The sequence below is a fragment of the Canis aureus genome, chromosome 35 (genome assembly GCF_053574225.1).
Source record: "Canis aureus isolate CA01 chromosome 35, VMU_Caureus_v.1.0, whole genome shotgun sequence".
Lineage (NCBI taxonomy): Eukaryota > Metazoa > Chordata > Mammalia > Carnivora > Canidae > Canis > Canis aureus.
In genome coordinates, this window is record NC_135645.1 from 7,341,026 (window position 1) to 7,363,944 (window position 22,919).

At 44.5% G+C, this 22,919-nt stretch overlaps 1 long non-coding RNA gene and 1 pseudogene across 1 annotated transcript; one reads left to right on the forward strand and one right to left on the reverse strand.

Moving 5' to 3' along the window:
* Window positions 1–625: 625 nt before the first annotated feature.
* LOC144305031 (small ribosomal subunit protein uS8 pseudogene) lies at window positions 626–1,093 on the reverse strand (annotated as a pseudogene).
* A 14,825-nt stretch (window positions 1,094–15,918) lies between these two features.
* Window positions 15,919–18,569, forward strand: LOC144305017 (uncharacterized). Its single transcript, XR_013372045.1, has 2 exons — window positions 15,919–16,040; window positions 16,938–18,569. It is a non-coding gene; the product is annotated as an uncharacterized LOC144305017 (long non-coding RNA).
* The last annotated feature ends 4,350 nt before the right edge of the window (window positions 18,570–22,919 follow it).

Below are 22,919 nucleotides of genomic sequence, written 5' to 3' on the forward strand. Positions count from 1 at the left end.
GTGAGATGGTATTTTTCTTCCTCTGACTGACTTATTTCACTCAGCATTATACTCTCTAGCTCCATCCATGTTGTTGCAAATGGCAAGATTTTCATTCTTTCTTATAGCTGAATAATTTCCATATTTATCCACTCATCTATCAATACACACTTGTACTGCTTCCATAGGTTGGCTGTTGTAGATAATGCAGATAATGTTGCTATAAACATAGGGGTGCATAGGGGTGTATTGCTTTGAATTAGTATTCTTGTATTTGGGGAGGTAAATATTCAGTAGTGCAATTCCTGGATTGTAAGTGGTTCCATTTTTAATTTTTTCAGGAAACCCCATACAGTTTTCCACAATGGCTACACCAATTGTTTGTTTATTGCTTCTCTTTTTCTTCATCCATCCTGCTAGAGGTTTGTCTACTTTGTCTTTTCAGAGAGCTCACTTTTTATTTTGTTTATTATCTCTAATCAGTTTCTCCTCTTATACTTATTTCTTTTATTTTTCTTGAGATTACACTAATGTTCTTTTTCTAGTTTCTTAAGCAGCATGCCTACCTCATTCATTTTCATTTTTATGTACTATAGCTTTTTATGCATGTAATTTTGTCTGTTTCATTTTAGCATATATCCCTAAGTTTTTGTTTTTGTTTTTGTTTTGTCCATTGAGGCATTTTATTTGCACGTATGAATTACATCCCTAGAAAAAGGATCCCAGGATTTTCCCTCCTGTGTGTTATCGTCTTGCTTCTTCGTGGTCCATGATGCCAGCTGAGGTTGTCAGTACAATGAAACCAAACTGGAGGGATGGGAGCAGGTTATTCTGCCATTTTTCTAGATCTTTCAGTTGTACATCAAATCTGGGGCTGATCACTCCACACTTATTTAACCTGCCTGTGAGGTTCACAATTTTCCCAGCTCTGTGATCATCGATGATTTCAAATTCGCCATGCTTCATCATCACAGTGAGAAATTGGACGATGACTTTGGAGCATGGCCGAATAAGAACCTGGCGCTTGCCTCTCTTTTCAGCATTGTTGATGCTCTTGAGAGCATCTTCCAGGACGTTCATGCGCACCATTGTGGCGGCTCAGAGAGATGGCAGAAAAAGCCCTAAGTTTTTATTAGTATTTTCATTGTCATGTAGTTCTTAGTATTTCTTAATTTCTATTATGTTTTTTCCTTAACTCATAAGTTATTTAAAAGTGCATTTTCCACTTTCCAAAGATTGTTTTGTTCTGTCTATTTTTTATTGTTAATTTCTAATTTAGGGACGCCTGGGTGACTCACCAGTTGAGCTTCCGCCTTCCGCCCAGGGCGTGATCCTGGGGACCTGGAATCGAATCCCAAGTCGGGCTTCCTACAGGGAGCCTGCTTCTCCCTCTGCCTGTGTCTCTGGCTGTCTCTCTTTGTGTCTCTCATGAATAAATAAATAGAATCTTTAAAAAAAAATTCTAATTTAATCACAGCGTTGTGTAATATTAGTCCTTTGAATTTGCTGAGGCTTTCTTTGGGACTTCATATATGGTCAATTTTTGTTTTTTAACAAACTTTTTTGAAATTTAACATACTTATAAAAAGAAAAATGCACAAATCATACATATGTTGTTCAATGAATTATTACAGGGTGAACAAAACCTTGTAATCATACATAGTCATTTTTATAACAGTTCTATGTGAGCTTAAAAAGAATGTATACTCTGTAGTCATTAAGTACAAGGTTAGATCAAGTTTGTTAATTATGTGGGTTAGATCACTTATATCTTTCTTCACCTCACCTATGTGTCCTTGATCTATTTTCAATATAGAAGTGCATATAATTTCCCAATGCAGTTGTGGTTTGTTCACTTCTCCTTGGGTAAGATTGGAATACGCAGGGTGAATTGAAGGTGATATGGAAACATCTTAATGTGCACGCATCTGTGAATTGTTTTTACCAAAAGACAAAGCAACTCATACATAATGGTTTGCTCATTCCATCCATTTAGTGTGCTGTATACAAACCAACCAGGAAAAAAAAAAAAAGATTTCTGCTTAAAATATACAGTACACTTAGAAACACATCTGTCATGTAGACATATCCAAAAGCTTATGAATATTACATTTTGCATTTCTCTCCTTCAGAGACAGTCTTTTCCTCCTAGTCTTAGCATATATCTGTTCTTATTACTAAAGTCACTTACATAAGGATATATTTGTACTTGAAAGGAACAATAAGTTTCCTACAGAGTGTAAGGTGACATTTTCTTGCAGGTTGTCGATTTAACATAAAAGAGGGTTGATCCTCTTAGCTGAGGCTGTGTCATGCTTTTTCTGTAGTATAAAATGCTGCCTTATCATCATCTTTTGCTTGGGGGGGACCAATAGCCTCCTGGTTGGTTTTCTTACCTACATCCACCCTTACCGTACTCATTTCTTTTCCCTACAGCAGCTAGAATGAACTTTATTTTTTTTAAAGACGTATGTATTTATTTGAGAGAAAGAGTGCATAGGCATGCACACAGGGTAGGGGGAGAAGCAGAGGAAAAGAATCTTCAAACAGACTCCCTACTGAGCACGGAAGGGAGGGACCTGAGGCAGGACTCCATCTCAAGACCCATGAGATCAGGACGTGAGTCAAAAACCAAGAGTTGGATGCTTAGCCAACTGAGCCATCCAGGTGCCCCTAGAGTGACCTTTCAAAATATACATTATCCTAGCACCCCCATTTAAACTCTTACATGACTTCAAGACCCACTAAGATTTGCTTCCTGCCTTTTCAGCTGCACTTGGCTCCATGCTCCCCATCACTGTCTGTGCTCTAGCCACATTGGCCTCTCCTCATTTCCTTTCTTCCATAGGCCTTTGCACTTACTCTTCACTCTGCCTTAAGTATTACACACTATACTTCTATTTATCCTTCAGCACTCACTCAATTCTATAGCCCCTTAACTAACCAACAAGATCCATTCCCTCTACAAGCTTTGTAGCATTGTAGACCTCTCCTTTATAACACTTACTATAATTCTAATTTTACATTTTTTGTTATTAGTTAATTCCTGCCCCACCCCTCACTAGAATGTAGCCTTTTTGAAGGCCAGGCTGCAGCCAGCTGGACTCACCCTGCATCGCAACACTGGCACAGTGCTTGGCACATCACAACAGTGGTGCCAGGCTGAATGATGAGTTGCCTTTCTTTACTTCAAAGTGAGTGTATTAACCAAATATACCTTCACTCCTCTTGCTGCCTCTGCTTTCATCCCCTGCTTACTTCCAGCCATACTCCATACTCACCACTCCTCCACTTTTCACTCCCCTCCACCCATGAATTAAAAAGTCAAGTCCAAAAGCATTGTCAGTAATGTAGCCTTTTACTGAAGATTTTGTGTGGTTGCAGAGGAGGGAGTACATTATAAAGTAAAATGCCCTAACAATGCCCTTTTAATATCTCTGCTTTCCCCCAGCCTACAGCAGCTGGAACAGTCTTATACCCCTTCTTTTGCTCCCCTGGCAACTGTGTTCTGGGAATCCTTCCAGCCAAGCTGCCTCCTCTTCCACCTGCTTCCAAGTCTACTCAGCAAAACAAAGCATAGCCATAGGCCGAGCCATGACTCCTGGGTGCTTAGTTCATAGGGTCACCTGCATTTATAAAAATTTGGAATGGAAAGTGTTGACCTTTTATTCATCTTTTCTCTTGTTTGCTGATATTCCATCCATCAATGCCATCCATGCCCTCCCTCCCTGCTATCTATTTCTGACTGAAATCTTATATCCATCGAGGCCCATTTCAAATGCCCTAACTTCTGGAAACCTTTCCATAAGACCCCTTAAATTGAGGTGATTTTTCTCTTCCCTAAATATGCCCACTACTTCTTTTATTTTTCTTTGTATTATAGGAAATCTTAGGATTTTTTTTCTCCCTCTCCTTTAAGAGCAAGTTATGTTTCTTACTCTACATGTCTCCTGAAGAGTGTGGCTCAAGACTCTGTATTGCAGGCTCCAGTGCTGGTTGAATTATAACAAAATATTTTATATTTCTTTTCTTAGGTTTTGGTAAAAGCCTCTTTGAGAAAGCTACTGATATCCAGTATTACCATTTCAGAGTCAACTACCAGAAACTACTCCCCCCACCCCACTGAGAAGAAACGCTGTACAAACTGTAGGAGGGAGTAGTATAGCTTTTGGTTTAATGGGTTTGGAGAGAAGGCCTCTATTCAGGTAAAAGATACTACTGACATTTTGCCTGTGTTGACTCTGGCTTTCCCAAATGCAGCAACATTCTGGCCCCTGAAAGACTGTCAGGACCCCTGAGACAGTCTAACTCGGATGACTTTTTAAAAATGCCAAGCAGATGGCTAAATAAAAATGTTGACATATGAATTTAAGCTCCTGAGGTCTAGAGAGAGAGACCTGTGGCCAGCAATCTGTGTTCTGTTATCATTGGTGTGATCTCTCAGTGATCCACGGTCACCTTGGTCAAACAGAGGGTGGAGGCCCTGTCAGGAGGTTTGCTGCACGTGCATATGGCTGTCTGAGGGCAGCTAAGATGGAACTTACCATCACTTGCTCAGATTTTCTACCAAACAATGTTTCTCTTCTCAACACGAAGCCATAAATATGTCTCAATTCTTTCATTCCTATAAGCATCTTCATTACCCTGGATTAAACAAGATAAAAAGTAAAATGTAGGGCAGCCTGGGTGGCCCAGCAGTTTAGCGCCACCTTCAGCCCAGGGCGTGATCCTGGAGACCTGGGATAGAGTCCCATGTGGGGCTCCCTGCATGGAGCCTGGTTCTACCTCTGCCTGTGTCTCTGCCTCTCTCTCTCTCTCTTTGTCTCTCATGAATAAATAAATAAAATCTTAAGGAAAAAAAAGTAAAATGTATTTCTTTGGTTTACTTCTTAACCGTTTTTTACATTCTAAAAGTAATACATTTCGTTATATGAAAACAAGACATATAAATTATAGAATGAAAAATTAAGATACAAAAAAATCCATATTTCTACAACCAAATCCACAAGCCTTTTGACTTTTTTCTTCCAATGTTTTCCTTCCATGTCAAAGATGTTTTTAGAAAATTGTAATAATTCTATAGATATACTATATTCTACTTTTTCACTTAAGTTTTTAAATAAGCATTTTTCTGTAGCCTTTATTATGGATAGTAATACTCCAACTAGAAAACAGTATTATAATTTTTTGACATTACTATAACTTAATTATCTCTTTTACTTGACCTTAACGTTGGTTACAGAAAAAGAAGTATAAAAAGTGCTTAAACACTGATTTTCTAAACGTTTTACATTTATTCATGGAATTATTTGCTTTTTAACAGTTTAATCTTTGCTTCTTGCCCCTATTGGTTCTCTGGCTGCCGTGCCCACCTCTGGCTTTTCTGGGAACCCTCCCTCCCAGTCATCCCCACGAGGCTCTGAGTTAAACAGACTCCGTGCTTCCTTGACATTCCTCACTTCACCTATGAGCTTTTATCACCCTGTCCTCTCTGCCCAGGTGGACATTCTCTTACTTTCTCTTGGTTTAGGCTCCACCTAAACAGAAGCAGGCCAATCCCAGAAAGTCAATTCAGTGGGAGCACGTTTGTGAGTGACCACATTGTGAGCTGACCTACAACCAACCACAATGAGTGAGTCTGAAGACTGTGGAACATAGCAAACTTTGAAGCCAGACATATGGAGCTTCAGACTCCTGACTCTCTCCCAATGCCCCTGCAATTTATCATCCTATTGTCTTTAAGCAAAAGAGTTGATCTCTTTAGCCTCAGTTTCTTAAAATGAAGTAATTCGTTCAAAGCACCTGATGTAGAACCACTGTGCCAAGGCATGAGAAAAAATTATTAGATGCCTTCTTCTCAGGAAAGTGGTCGCAAAGACCAAACACTTGGCAAATCCAGCTCCTAACAAGTCTAATTCTTAAAAGGACCAGCCCTCTTTCTCTTCTAAATATTCCAAAAACATAAAATCCAACCAAAGTTTAATACACATTTTTGTGATTTTCACGAGTGATAAAAACAGTTGAATATCTTCCCATTTTTAAAATATTGGGGTAACTTTTATTTCTTTTACTATGGAAATTTTCAGATGTACACCAAAGTAGAGGAAATGATATAAGGAACCCCTTATACTCATCCTAAGCTTTTACAATTTTAAATATTTTGCCAATGTCATTTTATCTATCCTCCTATATATACATTTCACTTTTCTTTTTGCTGGATTATTTTAAAGCAATTCCTGACTGTTTCATTCTACCCATAAATACTTTAGCATATATTTCTAACAGTTAAGGAGTTTTTTTTTTCCCTACATAACCACAATGCTATTATCACACATAACAAAATTATCAATAATCTCAGGAGCATTTTAAAAATAGGATTCTGGAAAAAGCAAGCCAAAGGAATGAGTAATACAGAATTTCAGGCACTATGGTAAGCAGTTTGGGAAGATGCTTTTAGCAAAAGGGGTACTTTCACTCCTGCAAATGACATCACAGAGCCAGATGCCACTTTCTCCTACATATCCGTAATTGGATTTGCTTTCTTACCCCCCAAATATATTCCCTAGTTCAATTCAAGGCATCATCAACCACCCAGAAGCTCAAGCCTTAGACCCAGAGTCCTTGGAGAGTCTCCTCTCTTCCCCCTTCTTTGGCACTCCATTTAACCAGGTTTGAGGTCCTAAATCTCAGGGTAGCTATTGTTCATATCCATCCCCTTCTCTGCATTCCCACTCTGCTCCTTTTGTCTTGGCCCCTGTTTTCTATCTCTACACTGAATTTACTGAAAGATTTTCATTTGGATTTCCCCCAGAAACAGAGCCTGAGACAAGGATTTGAGTATAAATAATTTATTCAAGAGGTGATCCCAGGAGACCTGGAAGCCGAGCTGAGAAAGGAGACAGGGGAAGTAAAAGAAGCCCATACAGGGTGCGGAATGAAGCACTGAAGGACACTGGAGCTCCATCCCACTGGAAAAGTCTGGAAAAAAATACAGAATATGCATCAGCATTATCCCAACCAAGAGGCAAGGGAACTGGGGTACTATTTATCTATCAGCTCCTCACCCATCATTGCTTTATGGCTGCTCCAGGGACAAGAAGTCCCTAGCACTTCTGGCCTGCACTGTGCATGGGCTGAGCATGCGGCCAACCAGAACTCAGAGGGTCATGGCCTGCAGTGTATAACAGTGAATACCAAGGAAACATGAGCAGGCCACCAACAGCACTGCATTACCTCCCATCTCACTCTCTCCCGCACGTAAGCCAGGGACAGCTTTCTAAAGTGCCAATCTGGTTCTGGAACTTCTCTAATCAATAAAAAGGAAATGTGGATAATGCTAAAGACCTGAACGAGGTGGCTGTCTTGAGTGGTACTGAACCATATGATCTTGAGCACCTTCGGTATACCTATCACAGGTGGCCAAAGTTTGCATTGGACTTTGAGTACCTACTTGCGAGTTCAATGGATAGATAGCTTTACTCATTTGTTTATAATTAAAACCTTGTTTATTTACAGAACGGGTTAGGAGAGGAAGGGACGAATGATTGCCTCTGGTTTGGCTTCCACTGGTAGCAGACCTGTACCTCTCAACAGTTTTGTATAACCCCTCCCAGATTGTGGAGTGTCTCTCCCTCCACTGGGGCACCGAAGCTATTGTGGCAATACTTTGTTCTTCTTTATGCAGTCACATTATCTGGGAATCTCAATGTGATTTACAAGCTTACATAACTTCCCAAATGAGTCAGCATGCTCATCAAGAAGGCAGCATGGTGCAGTGGAAAGAACATGGCATTTGGTGCCAGAGAGAAAGTTCAGTACCTGCATCTGTCACTTCCTAACTGTGTGCTAGACAAGTCATTCTACCTCTCCAAGCCTCAGTTTCTTCCTATAACAAGTGGGGATTGGAATACCTACCCAGGAGGGTTATTATAAGAATTAAATGAGGTAAGGAACATTCGGTGTGATACATAACAGTCCCTGAGTCACTGTTCACCTTCCCCATCCTATATCCTGATTTTACTCATCTGGCAGTAAGTTCTTGAACCTTACTGACCTGCAGTGAGCAGAGAATGCTGATTTATCTTTATCTCCTTATAGCACTAGCAGACTTTAGATGAAAATCCAAATCAGTTCTTTGTAAAGGAAAAGTGCTCTTGCTCCACTCTGGGCAAAGCAGCCACCTCGTGTGTGAAATAAATCCGTACCAGGAAGGGCTGGGGTGGCACAGCCTGGCTCAGCACCTTCTGCAGTGCTGCAGCCAAAGATCGCTGGCATGCAGGGGTGACTCAGTGAGCGCATGGCCCCCGGAAAACAGCAAGGTGGGGAGAGGCTGTGAGATCCCTTCTGCAAGGCTGCTTAGCGCTGTGGGGAGCGGTGAGAATGGCGTTGCAGAACGTCCTTCGAGAGACAAAGCCCAAAGCCACTGCATACAAATGAGGGCGCTGCTGTGCCGGCCAGGGCTGGGGGACAATTCTGGAACTGTTTTTCCAAGGTGGTTGGAACAAATGCCCGCAAGCTAAAATAATAATAATAATAAATAAAATCCCTGGTCAACAAATGAACACTGCTGCAAAGGTTCTTCCCTGCTGGTGGCAATGCTATTAGGGCAGGATTACCAGACAAGCTGGTTTCCAGGATCTTTATAGCCAGCATAATACATAGTTAGCAGTCAGCTAGGGTCAGCAGAGAAACGGTTTATAATTAAGGGGTGATTGGTGAGTGTGTCCACAGCAGCAAAGAAACCTCTAAAAAGAAAAATCAGGAGCCAATCTTTGAACTTAGAAACTAGAGAATGTGAGACCAAAAAAAGATTCTTTCAGATAATTGAGTTGTGCTGGTGATTTTTAAATGCTAAAGAAATAGCAGAACCTTTCTCTCAAATAAAGCCTCATGCAGACTCTCCCTCTGGGAAGCAAACAAAAGGGATGCTGCTCTGAGTAGTGGAGGGTAGAGGCCTGTGAGGCCCCAGCCTCCTCTTCTCCCAGCCTCCACTTTAGATCTGCCTGGCCCAGAACACATATCCTGGAAATCCCACTGACCTGAGCAGGGGGGAAAACCTCCAGGCCAGTCCACCCCATGGAGTGAGGATGAGGAGTTTAGGCTCAAGAAGGGCAAGTGATTAGTGTAAGGTCACCCAGCAGAACTGGGAGTAGAGTCCAAATCTCCTGAGTGTAAGTTCCTTGCTCTCTCCTATAAACCATCTCTGCTTAAAAAAAGAAAAGGAAAAAATATCTTTAAAAATAAAGTTGCCTCACGAAATAGCTTGGTAAAGTAAATGCGAAAACAAGAGGCATCCAAACAAAATAACTGACTTTGGGAAGAATCCAATTCCATCTTCTTGACTGCTGGACCCAAGTGCAGCTTCTTATTACATTTATTTTTTAGGACTTTTAGCATGGCAGTCACAAAATCTGAGTAGATTTGCTTAATTAATGGCCTCTCAAACCAGGATAAGTCTAACCAGTTTGTGCCTTCTAGAAAACAAAACACTGACCTAAAACAATGACAACAACTTAGTATTTGAAAAAAAAATTTTTTTAATATATTGGCACAGTAAGAAAGGAATCTGAAATTCAGGGCACATGGAGATGGCCAGACCCTGGCTCCCAGAGCAGAGCACAAGGTGCTTCCGATTTCTGGCTCCACGTCCACGGTGAGACCTTGAGCAAGTCAGAACCTCTGTAAACCTCATGCTTCTTTCAAAAATCTACAAAATGATTAAATCATTAGGGTCATGAAAAGTCAATATTCAACGGAACGCTGACACAGAACTTCCCAGTGCGCTGGGTCAGCCAGCCCTGGCTGTGCCTGTGTCCTGCACAACAGAGGTCTCTGTCTCCCAGGCCAGGCGCCCTAGCAGCACAATTATTGTGGAGGATCGCCAAGCAGCAGCTCAGAGGGAGACAGCTGCGGGATGAAAGGAAAGAGGGAGGAGGGAAGCGAAGGCAGAGAAAAGGAAAGGCTCTCCTTTCATCCATCAGGGGACCCCATTTTGGTCAGCATCCATCCTGTACGTTTATGTGACACCTGTTACCTTGAAGTCCCCTGAATGTTGCTCATGGACTTGCCTTGGAGTTTTTATTCAAGGCCTTGACCCACTTGGTCTCACTTTTAAACTAGGAATGTTCACTTAAAGACAGTCGGGTGTGGTAGCAAATGATAAAGTGATACCAGGTGTTTTATAAGGGGAAGCACAGCAACATTTTTTAAAATGCAAATCCTGTGCATTTTGTTGGTGTTATTCAGCTTAATCCTAACTATAACTTTCAAAATAAGGATCATTTCCCCACACCACCCCATTTTACAGATCTGGATGTGGAGAGGTTTAACAACTCCTTTAAGATAACAGGTATTTTAGGGTGCCTGGGTGACTCAGTGGTTAAGCATCGGCCTTCAGTTCAGGTCATGATCTCAGGGTCCTGGGATGGAGCCCCCTGCATTGTTAACAGGGAGGCTGTTTCTCCTTCTCCCTCTGTCCTTCCCCCTGCTCGTGTTCTCTTTCTCGCTCTCTCCCTCCCTCTCTCTCTCATAAATAAATAGAATCTTAAAAAAAAAAAAAAGATAATAGGTATTTTGTGTAGCTATTGCTGTTGGGATCGTAAGCTCCCGCAGGACAGAGACTTTCTCGCTCGTGCTGCATCATCGATGCCAAACACAGTGTCTGGTACGTAGTAGGTGATAGATGCACATTTACTAAAGGAATAACTGAAGGAAAAGACCAAGCTTTAAATCCAGATCTGCTCAACTCCCAAATCTAACTCTTACCCACTGAACATATATAATTTCTGAAAAACAATTGGTAGTTGGCCAGTTGTTCTTATCCCCTTTTTCACCACGTAATTGGAAATGTTGTGACCTCTGGTTTCAATGTCTGTTTGAAGCTCTAGCTACATAATTAGTTACTGAGTTCCCATCCCCTGGCTGAATCTATAATTAGGCAAGTTTTTTAAGACATAGTCCCAGGTTCCCCAAAATGCGTAGCAATCACCCAGAGGACCAGACTTGAAGAATAACACAGGGCTGGAAAATATCTTATCATACTCCAGTATCATCGTGTCCCTGTTCACCTTAAGCAATTATAGAACAAAAGGGAGCTTCTTTTTTTTAAATCAGTAAACACAAATTTTAAAAGGCACACTTTCATAGTTTTTTCACAGCGCATCTTAGAAATGAAGCAAATTCTGACTCACTAGTACACAATGCTGTTAATGAATTCCACTTTCTGTCCAGGACCTGGGTGAAGGTAAGAGAGGAAAGATGTTTCAAGCTTGTTGCACTAGAAGGGCACGCTTCCGTGTGCCTGGGATCTTGCTCAAGTTAATGCTTCAGGACTTAACAAGGCGGGCCCAGTGATGTGTGAATGGGTGGTTCTGATAGAGACAGTGAGCAAAGTCATGTCTCCTTGTCCTTCTCACTCAGGGACACTTCCTTTCTGGGATGTTGACCGAACCAGGGTACTTCCCTAGGCCTCGTCAGCTGTACACTCATCTATTTCTTCCTTCCTCCACCTTTTCCACATATTTACCAAGAGCTCTAGTGGGCTTAGCCTCTTTGAGGTGCTGTGGGAGCTACAGTAAGAACAGGGTATGAGCCTCTAGATTTTTGTGACCATTACTGATTGCATATCTGGAACTCGGGTGTGACCACGAGGCCCCCTGGCAGCTGAGCTGGTGACTTCATTACTATCCCCTTCCCTCCTCATCAGCTCCTGAGATCTTGGAAAGTCTGTCTGGTTATTATAGCCTGAGGAGTGTGGTTCTCTCTTATATCCCTCTGTCCAGGGGGACACCAGGACATCAATGCAGATGTGACCCTCTTGCCTTAAATGAAATAGCACCCATGTTACCATGCCTGCACCATCAGAGAGGTGTCAACCCTCTACGAGTTAGCCACTTGAAGAAGATGCAGAATCGGTTCAGCTTGGTGGATAATTCTCCTTGCTTTCCATACTGGCTTTGGCCACCTCTACTTCCAGCCTACACTGAACTACTAAATATACATATATATTTGCTCGGTGGTAGGATGGGTCTCTCAGAGGTCAAATATTTTCTTTGTAGTCTCCTTATTTCCTGCTCTGAGTTTCCCTCTAGAACATCTGCCCTGGTCAAAATCTTTTTTTTTTTTTTTTAAGTAACAGTTTTATAGCATGCAGTTCAGTGCTTTTTAGTATATTTGCTGAGTTGCATATCAGCACTAATTTCAGAACGTTTTCATCACCCCCAAAAGAAATCCCAAACTCATTAACAGTCACTTCCCATCTTCCCCTCCTCCTGGTCAATGACTAATCTATTTTGTTTCTCTGAATTTGCCTATTCTGGACATTTCATATAAATGGAATCATACAATATGTAGTCCTCTGCGACTGGCTTCTCTCAATTAGCATGCAAGTTTCAAGGTTAATCCATGTCGTAACATGTATTAGTATGTCATCCCTTTTTTGACTAAATAATATTCAATTGTATGGATATACTGCATTTTGATGGATAGACTCCATTTATCAGTCAGTGGATACTTGGGTTGTTTCCTTTTTGGGGCTGTGATGAGTAAGGCTGTTAAGAACATTCGTGTACTGGTTTTTGTGCAGACGTATGTTTTCACTTCTCTTGGGACTATATCTAGAAGTGGAATTGCTAGGCTGGCTGAAATCTTAAGGAAACATTTCTAATAGTCTTCATTCCTCTGTGTTTCCCAGGGAATACGGTTTCTCTATATTCATCAAACAAAAAGGAATGACCAACAGCAAGAACTCCTTCACCGAGTCCTGGACACAGCACCTGCTTTCCCAAGTCAGTTACGCCTCCACTCTACACAATATGTGGCTTTGAGTGACTGTGGCAGGCCTGGGGATGGGGGCGAGTCACTGCAGTGATTCACATTGAAGAGCAGCTTGCAGCGCCCAGAGAGGGTGTGCAGAACCAGCCTTTTCTGCCCAGGCTTGCATCTTATAAACAGAGGAACATGTATAGTCGTCATTCCCTGCTTAGAACTGATTCCTTGAAACCTAGTCTCTCGTATGGTGTCCAAAATCTTGGACTCTGATCTCCAGGGTTGTGCATGGCATGAAATAAGCAATTTGCAACCTTGGAATCCTAAATGCCACCCCTCCACCTCCCCATCAACTCTGCAGGCTTCTGTTTCTAACTGAAGTCTGCCCTCTGCTGGTCACAGGCAGCCCAGACCCGCAACATGGAGCGCTGAGCAGGTTTCTTCTAAAATCATTTCTTCTTCTCCAGGAGCATTTAGGAAACTGCTACAATTGATCCAGCTGATAGCAATACAGAGAAAGGACATCTTCCGCAGAGTGTTCCTCTTTTATTTTTTACTTTTTGATGTTTGTGAATTTTTTCCCCCTTTTATTCAACAGAAGCTGAACTGGGCCAGTTTCAGTTACCTATGAGCCGCTTTCACTTGTGATAAATAACCATTATTTGTATTTATGCAGTGCCTGCCAAGGCCCTTCTGCTCCCATTGACTCGTGAGTCACTACGATATTCTTTTACAGTAGAAGTGGCCAAGGGCTAGTCGAGAAGGGGGCTAATATGAAGTGTGGGCTGTCAACTGTCTATCTAGTAGTTTTTCAGAGGTGGTTGGTAGACTGCCTTGAGACACAGAGACCGATTCTCTTCAAGTTCTGTGGGATATCTGCTTGCCCTATTGGAAAGCTGCAAGGCATCAGACATTGGGGGATCCCAAGCAGACAGGGCAATCCCTTCTTTCCCTTCCTTCCAAATGGGCACTCTGGCCGGGGAAACAGATTCAGGAGGGACGTGAAAGGTGAGTTGGAGAGGAAGCCAGAGCCAGGGGAGACCAGGAGACAGTGTGAGCAAAAGGCTGCCCCAGTGACAGGAGGAAAAGAGGGAGCCAGAGGATGGAAGGTCCGCACGCAGGGAGAGCGCAGGGGACTAGCGACTGCTTCCCTGAGGGCCATCCCTGCTTTCTACAATACATTTAACTGTAAAAAAAAAACCTTTTCTGTTTTCAGCTAATAAAGGAAATGGAGTGCTTTCTGATGTTCTTATCCAGAGTCCTTGAGAATAACCCTATAACTCTGACCTAATCTTTTAGAAACATGCACACTTTCTGCCCTGAAAGAAATGCAGCACTTTTATGAAAGAAAATGCAATTTGGGGGAAGATTGTTTGGGCTTTTAACCTCCGAGTAGCTGGGAGGCAGGGCACTCACAAGGATTTGGTATGGTGAGCATACATCCTAGCCAGAGGTCTAGAAATCTGTCCCCCTTCGCCGAAGTACAGCCATGGAGGGGACTCCGCTGCCTAGAGCGCCGGCTGGTCCCACTGCTCAGCCCAGGGCCATCCCCAAAGTCCCACCATCCCTGTCAGCCTCCTTTGGACTGCAGAACCCGAGACTTAGGGGGTGACAGCGATCCTGCGTCCTGATCTCTCTCTTCCTCTCCACTTCCCTCTTGCCTCCTCCTTCACCTCCTTCCTGGTTCTCTGGATTCTAGCTCTCGGTGACTCCAAACTCATCATCTGGGGGGAAAGACAGAGGGCCTACTGTGTTCCCCTGGCTGAGCGCTGCCCCTTTAAAATCAACCTTCAGGGCAGCCCGGGTGGCCCAGCGGTTTAGTGCCTGCCTTCAGCCCAGGGCCTGATCCTGGGGACCCGGGATTGAGTCCCGCGTGAGGCTCCTGCAGGGAGCCTGCTTCTCCCTCTGCCTGTGTCTCTGCCTCTCTCTCTCTGTGTCTCTCATGAATAAATAAATAAAACCTTTAAATAAAATAGAGTAAAATCAACCTTCAGTTGTTGGGGGGAGTTGAATGGGAGAGGAGAGAACCAGGTCTTCTGCTTTTCCTCCCAGAGATAAAAGCTATTCTTAGCAAGTAAAATCGGCTTGGCATTTGGGGAGCCTCGCTTTTCTCTCCTTTCCGCCCCGGGGGTTTTGCCATTGCCCTGCCTCTGCCTCCTGCAGAGAAGATGAAGGGGAGGAAGGGAAGGGGGAGGAGGGAGGCTCTCCTCGGGACTTCTGGAAGCCTGGTCCAGGTGCAGTGCCCTCAGCCCAGCCCCAGAAGGCCGGTGTCATTCTAGCGGAGGGTGCGCTCGACCTGCCCCCGCCTGCGCCCCCACTGGGGCGGGGCCCTCCCTGGGCCTGGAGCCCGGGGAACCCACCCGGGCATTGAAGACCCTGCCTCGGGGCAGCCCGGGTGCCTTCAACCCTGCTCGTGATCCCGGGGTCCTGGGATCGAGTCCCGCTCCCCTGCAGGGACCTGCTCCTCCCTCTGCCTGTGTCTCTGCCTCTCTCTCTAAGTGTGTCTCTCATGAATAAGTAAATAAAATCTTTTTTTTTTTAAAGACCCAGCCTCAGACACCAGGCTTCCGAGACACTAGGATCTCGGGGAATTACAAGGAAGCAGGCACGGGTGGGCAAAGCCCGGGACAGGTCGCCCGCTCCCGCGGCGCAAGGCCGCAGTTCCGCGGCGCGGCCGGCAGGGGGAGCTCGGGCCGTGTCGGGCCCAGCCGCGGCCCTTCTGCTCTCTCTGGGGTTCTCGCCCCCGGGGTAGGGGGGCGGGGGGGGGCTCGGTGCACGGGCTCGGTGCACGGGCTCGGTGCAGGGCGGCCTGCTCCTCACTCTCGGGGCCCCGCTGGCACCTCGCAGGGCACCGACTTCACAGGCCTCCCTCTGCCCCCCACCCCCTCCCCCACACTGTCTTCTCGGCCTTGGCCTCCCCTTCTCAAGCTCTCTCAGGAGCCCCGGCTGTGACTCCGGTTCCCTCGGAGTCTGTGTTTCTGTCTGTGCTGCTTCCGAGCTCTGGGGATCGTCCTGTGCGCGAGAACGCGGGGAAGCGAGCGAGCCCGTCTGCAAGCCGAGCTCCGCAGGACGGTGATGCTCAGACCACGATGGATGCTGCGCGGGCTGCGCATCCCGGCCCTGTGTCTGCTCCCGGGTCTCTGACCTCCAGGCCTGCGCCCCCCCCCCCCCCCCCGCCAACCCGTGCCCCCCAGTAGCTGTCTCCTTCCCTGGCCAACTGCACAAGGTCTTCTTCCAGGCAAGATGCCCGCAGCAGAACAGCTGTAGCTCTTGTGGCTCAGTACTTTGTTTCTTAGGTAAGACCCAGGCCCCTCATTTCCAGAACACCCTGGAACTCTGGTGGGATGAGGGGTTGAGAGGCATCCAGGCAGAAAGGGGAGAGACTCAGCTTTGCACTTTGGCTAGAGCCTCTCATTACCCAACATTCAGGTGCTTGGCTGTATCTGGTCCACTCTGCCAGAGTATCTTCATCCACGGAGACTTTCTTTCATGTCTTTCTTTCCAGACTGACCCTCAGGGCCCTGCCAATCTATCATGCAATCTGGGCCCATCTGACCCTGTGCGGGAACAGAGATTCATTTCTTTATATCTGGGCTTTTGAGCCCTGGATAATTAAGAAATGCAATCGAGCGTGTGTTTTAAGGTTCTAGAACATCCCATGAGCGTCAAGAAGCTCCCCCAGCTTTTGAAGGAAGGCAGCTTTGCCTGAGCCCCGAGCATGTACAGTGTCTGGATGGCTCCTGGGGCAGTGATGCTCAACAGAAGCTGTTTCAGTTTCAGTTTCCCCATATTTGGGGACTATGGTGGTGGTGGCCAGGCATCCTCCTCATCCGACATATTGTGGTCCCTACCTCCAAACCTATTTTGTTCTATCCAGGTTCTCATTATTTTTCAAGATCCGAATCATATGTGTCCCTGAGAGGCGGGTTCTAATATTAGATCTGGTAGGATGACATACTCTTCAGTCTGAGCATTTTAACTTCCTTTAAGCTCCTGGATTCAAGGAAAGTGGTGGTGTTAGGATCTGATCACACTTGTCTCTGCCCTGCTCAGTTTTGGTAACCATCATCATTTCCTAGTTCCAGAACCTATTTGGACCAAGTTTAAGACCAAAGTAGGGACTAAGGGGGAAGACAGGCAATGCAGTGCAATCCGGCATTTAAAGATATTTACCCCTTGTTTGCCCTTGCTAGGCCCTGGCCATCCAGAGAGCCTGAACAAGACATAGGCCCTGTCCTCAGGGAGCAAATGCTTCTACTGGAAGGACCTTCTGTGTCTCTGAACCGGAATGAAAATGGAACTGCTGCAGAAAAAACCCCGTGCTGCAAAGTGCTAACATCATCAGGCAGGTTGCTTCTGCAGTGCAATCTATAATCTCTGTGACTTTCAGAACCAAAAGAATTGCTATATGACTTTCTAAATTAAGCTTTAGCATTACTTTGGAAATTAACAAAGCATTCCTTCCCACAGACACTGTTCCCAAATTAAACATTTTGTGCTTGTACAGCTGTTCAAATGTTGGGGAATTGAAGATGAAAAGGTTCTTAGGAAGGGAAGAGAGGTGGGTGCCTGGAAAGGAGAGAGGAACACTGCAGGGGAGTTCTTGGAGGGGGAGCTGGAGGTCAGGTAGCAGAGATTATAGAATGGTTAGAGAAGTTTATAACCCAGTTAGTGAGTACATAAAATGTTTTTAAATTATTAGGTCTAGATAAATGTAGGTTAAGGGGGCCCATTATGATCAAGTATTTAAAGGCATACATTTAAGTGGAAAACTTGGGGAGTGGCTATCCCCCACCTCTAATCAGTAGGAGCCGGAGGAAACAGAGGAAATAAACAGAAACAGTCAAGATGGTATTTTAACTGTGGGTCACTGTGAGGCCCACTTTTCAAGATTTGACAACAGTTCAACACTAGAATGGGCCACAGAGGATGGCTGGGCACTCTCCCCTGGGGGTATTTATGGAAAGAACAGAGCCTTTGGGTTCTGCAACATTGCAGGTTTCATCCAGTGTAGAGACAGAGGCATGTCGTGGATGAGCTAGCTCCCCAGGTTCTCTTCTAGACAGGGAAAGACAAGAACTCATCTAGGATCAGAGGCCTTTCACAGCAGCTGGAGTGAAATGGACAGCTGGAAGGCCCACAGTCCCCACTGGCCCACCTCCCACCACCACACCAGAGCCTCTTGCTTTAAGCCACCTCTGTGTCATTTGTTTCTTGAACTTGTCCCTAGATCTTCCCTTGCAAAGATGTGAGCCATTTTGGCAAATGGTGTTTTAGAAAGCCCTTGCTCACAAAAATTCTGTCCGCAATATTTGGATTGGCCTGCATTGTTTGGATTGGCTACCAGGCGTCTCATTTTCCATACAAGTCGTTTCCAACTTATCTCTGGGTCTCTTCCAGAGGGGCATGAATTATTTGCTGGTGATGTAACTTGAAACCCAGATTCCCCCTGGAAACCATTTTCATCGAGGTTGGCTGGGTGGTAAGGAATGGAAACGGGGACTGGAGCACGAGAGAGTGAAGAGGTAAAAAAGAAAAAAAAAAATTCCAGGTTTAGCCACAGAGGATTTTCCAGGCAGCCAAGGGAGCAAGAGGCCCTGCCTTCAGCAAACAAAGGCCGAAGGCCCCAGAGGCACAGAGCTATGCTGGACACTGGCTGCCTGGCTCCCCTGTGGCTCCAGGGCACAGCCCTGGCGAGACTGTCCTCTGGTCGTGGCTGTGCCCTAGACAAGCTGTTTATCCCTGGGCCACTTACCCTGTCTGAGTCCCAATCTATTATCTGCAAGAGGAGGATATTCATTAAACATCTCCAAGTTTCCAATAAACTCTATGTTCTGTCATTTTGTATGGCCTTGCCAATTGGTTTTAAAGATTAAAGACACCTTTCACCAGTATGGTGCTTTATATATTCTACACACTTGTCCTGTTTGATCTTCACAATTATGCTCTAAGACAGGTATGACAGAAATTATTTTCCTATTTTAGAGATTAAGAAACTGAGGATCTGGGTGGTTAGACAGTGTACCGTCCATGGACAAGTGGAAATCCAGGACTGCAGCTCAGGTCTTCCAACTGGAGCTCGGTTATTCATCTTTGTGAGGGGTCCAGTGTGCCTTTAAAATCAGATAGCTATGGATCATCTCTCCAGAAAGATAAACTTGAGATTTTTTAGATGCTTAAGCTCAACATAGACACCGGGTAAAATTCCCCTACCTTTGGCCACCCTGATGAATTTTTGCAAATGCATGTATACCTTGCCTCTCTGACCAGATTGCGAGGTCCTTGGAGGTTCAGGCCATGTGTTTTCTCTTCCCTCCCACTCCCTCAGTGACTGCCGCAGAGCCAAACACCTAGCCAAGGTTGTTGCATTGCCAGGAAGAGGCCAGGCCAAGTAAAGAATGCAAACTAAGTAAGTGGGACAGATGTCTACTTCCACATTTGACCACTTGTCCTACAAGAACTGGTATCCTTGTACATGTTCTGCCCGAGGCAGTCCTCTGTCTGCCACCCTAGTCCCCGAGTCCTAGAACACAGCACAGTTTCCCATGGTGGCAGCAGCAATATCCTACTCCTCAACATGATTACCCAGGCACAAGATGGGCACATAGGCACGGAGAGACATAACCTCAGTGATCTCATACCCCAGGAATCTGATGTAAGTAAAAAAGGGAGACTGACTTCCTCAGCTGGGGAGGTAGAGGTGACTCTGTGGGAGCTTGAGAGGGAGGGTGGTACTAAAGCAGGAACAGCCCGGAGCATCTGAGGAAAGCCGCTGGGGACATCTGGGAGGCTAGAAGGAGAGAGTGGGAGGGGATGGTGGGCCTGGGGAATGCATCGATAAGGCTGAGCCCAAGGCCAGTGTAGCTTCTCTGACCACTTGTGCACACTTGGCACCAAGTCTCAGTGCAATCTTGCTTCATCTCCCTACAACTTTACCCAGTCCCTTCACTTCACCAGGACTACAAAGAGGAAACACTCAGTGCTAATCCAAAGGCCAGGACAATTGACTAGATAAACAGAGATGGCTCCAATTTAAGACCTTTGTCCCATGATTACCCTGCCATCTCTTGTTATCCTGTATCTCAAGTCCTTATTTTCCCAGATGTGGTGGAGAAGGAAAAGGGTTCCAGGACTGTTGTAAGTGGGCCACTCCCAATAAATGAGACCATCCCATGCCCTGGGGACTGACTCAGTTGAACTTCACTGGTCATGAGAATCTGATTTTCTGACAAAGGAGGTCTCTGTCTCCCACCTTGTAGATAACAATAACTCTACTATGAGAGGAATTCCAGGATGATAGAATATTAGAGAGAACTGGGACTCTGCAGATTACATATTGATCCAATGACTTCATTTACAGATGAGGGGACTTAAGTTATGGTGATGACATCAGTGTCCAGGCCACTAGGAAGTTAGTGAAAGGCTAACTAAAGAACCCAGAAGTCTTGACCTAATATCACACTAGCCCTTATCTTACCTACACCGGCCCTTTTAAATGCCAAAGGTTTTCACCCAAGGGCAACTCTGAGCAACCTAAAGGAAGGAAGGTCTGAATTTGTGAAACTTCTTTGTGGGAACTACTGTTCTTCAGAACTTTTTATGTCGCAGCCAGCACTGGAGACTCTGTCCCTACCTGCAACCTGCAGGGAGACAACAGAAATTTCTGTCCTAAAAGCCCTTCTGGCTGCCAAGCCTGCCCCCTCTGGCCAAACACAGTACCTGATCTCACCCAGGTGGATCTCCACCCACCCCACAGTCCTGGTACCTCCTCCTGGAACAAACGGGGTGATGCCCTGTCAGGTACAGCATCTTGCACAGACACTTCATAAATGTTCTACAAGTAAATAACTAAGGTTCCTACTCTTCTATACTGCCTTCAGTTCACCATTTCCAAAAGCATCCAACAAACTTACCTTCAACCTATGGATCAAATCAAGTCAAATAAGCAGACATTAATTGAGGTATTATAATGTCCAGATGCTAAGCTCTATGCAAAGACATATCTGTGTCCCAGGAGAACTGGGGAAAACCAGGTGATATTGCATTTTAAGTTAATACCACAAGGTAACAATACAAGAAGTGCCGTAAAGAAAAAAAAAAAGACCATTTACAAAATTACTGGAGTAGATGATCTGTGCATTGGTACACAGAAAAAAAAAAAAAGAACACTGGGAATTGAACAGTTCAGGGAAGTTTCTGGAGAAGGAAAAAAAAAAATCTCATCAGGACTTTGAAGAATGGGTATAATTCAGAGGAGTGGAGAGAAGGAAAGAGCATTCCAGAAATGAGGAACTGAGAAAAGACACACAAAAATAGAAAAATGCAAGTGCGTTGAGGGTAGTAAGTAATGCTAATTGCAGTAGCAGATGATGCTTATCATGTATCAGACACTGTTCTCAGCAGCTAACATTTTTTATTCTCTTGATTCTCATGCAATTCAAATTATTACTACTATCATCACATTTTTACAGTAGAGGAGACTGAGCCATAGAGAGGTTTTAAGTAACTTCCCTGAGGGCACCGCTGGTGAGAGGCTGAGCTGTAATTGGAGCACAGAGCCCGCAGTCAGCCTCTGCTTCTCTCACTGGGGCTAGAAGATTTCTTGGAAAGGTATGTGGGGAGCAGATCACAGAGGATCTGGAATACCATGTTACAAACTTGGCTTGGTTTTGTGGGTGGTAGGAAATCCTTAAAAGTTCCTGAGCAGAGAAGTGCATCCACATTTAGGGTCTTAAGCGGAGACACACACAGGGAGGAATTCCTAAGGACGCTTTGATATTTTTAAAAACCATAGAGAAATAAATTAGCCCATACATAAAGATGTCCTTCCTTTTTATAAAGAGCCTTGTCCGGAGTTACTTCCAGTGGCCTCTTAGATCTTAAACTACTAGGGGATCGAATCCTTGATTGGTGGTACTGAGGGTACAACTAAAATGCCAAAGAGCCCTGAAATCTACCCAGGCATGTACTCAAAAGCTAAGGGCCGAGACAGGCTTAGAGGATAGTGTTTATTGATTTTTTAATTTTTTAATTTTTTTTTTTTTTTTTTTGAGGATAGTGTTTATAGGGAGCTAGGAGACATCAGGTCGGGAGAGTGGGGAAGAATGGGGGAAGATGTCAGACAACAAGTGAGAGGTCAGCAAAATGAGTTGGGACCTTGGGTGTGCAATTCAGCAATATCTTAGGCATGACTGAATCAAAGCTTCTGGAAGAGGAAAAAAATACTGTCAGTTATGTCCTTGATTATTTTGTAATAGCAGACGATCTCTTTAGTCACTTCCATCCTTTTATATGTTAAAAATGGAAAATCTTTTCTCACACACAGAATGCTTTTATTTCTTTTTCTTTTAGGACTTAATTTTGCTAATACATTCTATCAAGCACCATAAAGCTGAATTTGTTCTCATGACCATCCACTCTAATGAACGTGGGACAGATCAAGTAATAAGAATTTTGAAAGGCTGGTGATTGAAATAAGAGCATCTTTTTTATATTTTCCAGGAACTGTATGTACAAAGAAGCCTGCTCAAACCAATAGAGTAAAAACATTAGATAATTTGATTTCTGAGCAGAGATTAGATAATTGTCTTGGACGGGACTTTGGGAATGGTCACAGGAGATGAGGCATCATCCTGTTGGGAGGGTCTTTAGGGAATATTGGTTTTGTGTGAGTGTTGTTTGGCTCCTGAGTCACAAAACATGGGTTGTAGGACTGGCCTTCATCCAGGTTCCAGGAGAAAGTATGTATTTATCTTTGTGGTATTCATTGTAACCATTGCCTTGATTTATGGCCACGCCTTCATGACCCCAATTTGGGAAATAGACTCCAAACCTGAGTTCCAAGCAGCTGTTTTATGTCCACGCACAGGAAGCCGACAGGTAAGCGATGTGGGGGTGGGTGAAATGGTTTGTGAATGCCCACATTTTGTTCCCTAAACATGTATTTTTGTTCGAAGAATGAGTTGATTAGTTTGTGTTTAAGTGAGGGCAAAAAGCACTCTAATGTAAGGAAATCAAATGCTGTGTAGACATCATCCCTCCAATCACATGTGTGGAGTTGATAAACTGTGACTGCTGGTCTTTCCTTCCTTTGCTATCTTCTCAGCTGCTACAATTTGAGAAGGCTTAAGCCAGTGCCTGACGCTGAGTCACTGCTGGCTGGCGCCGTGTGTAAG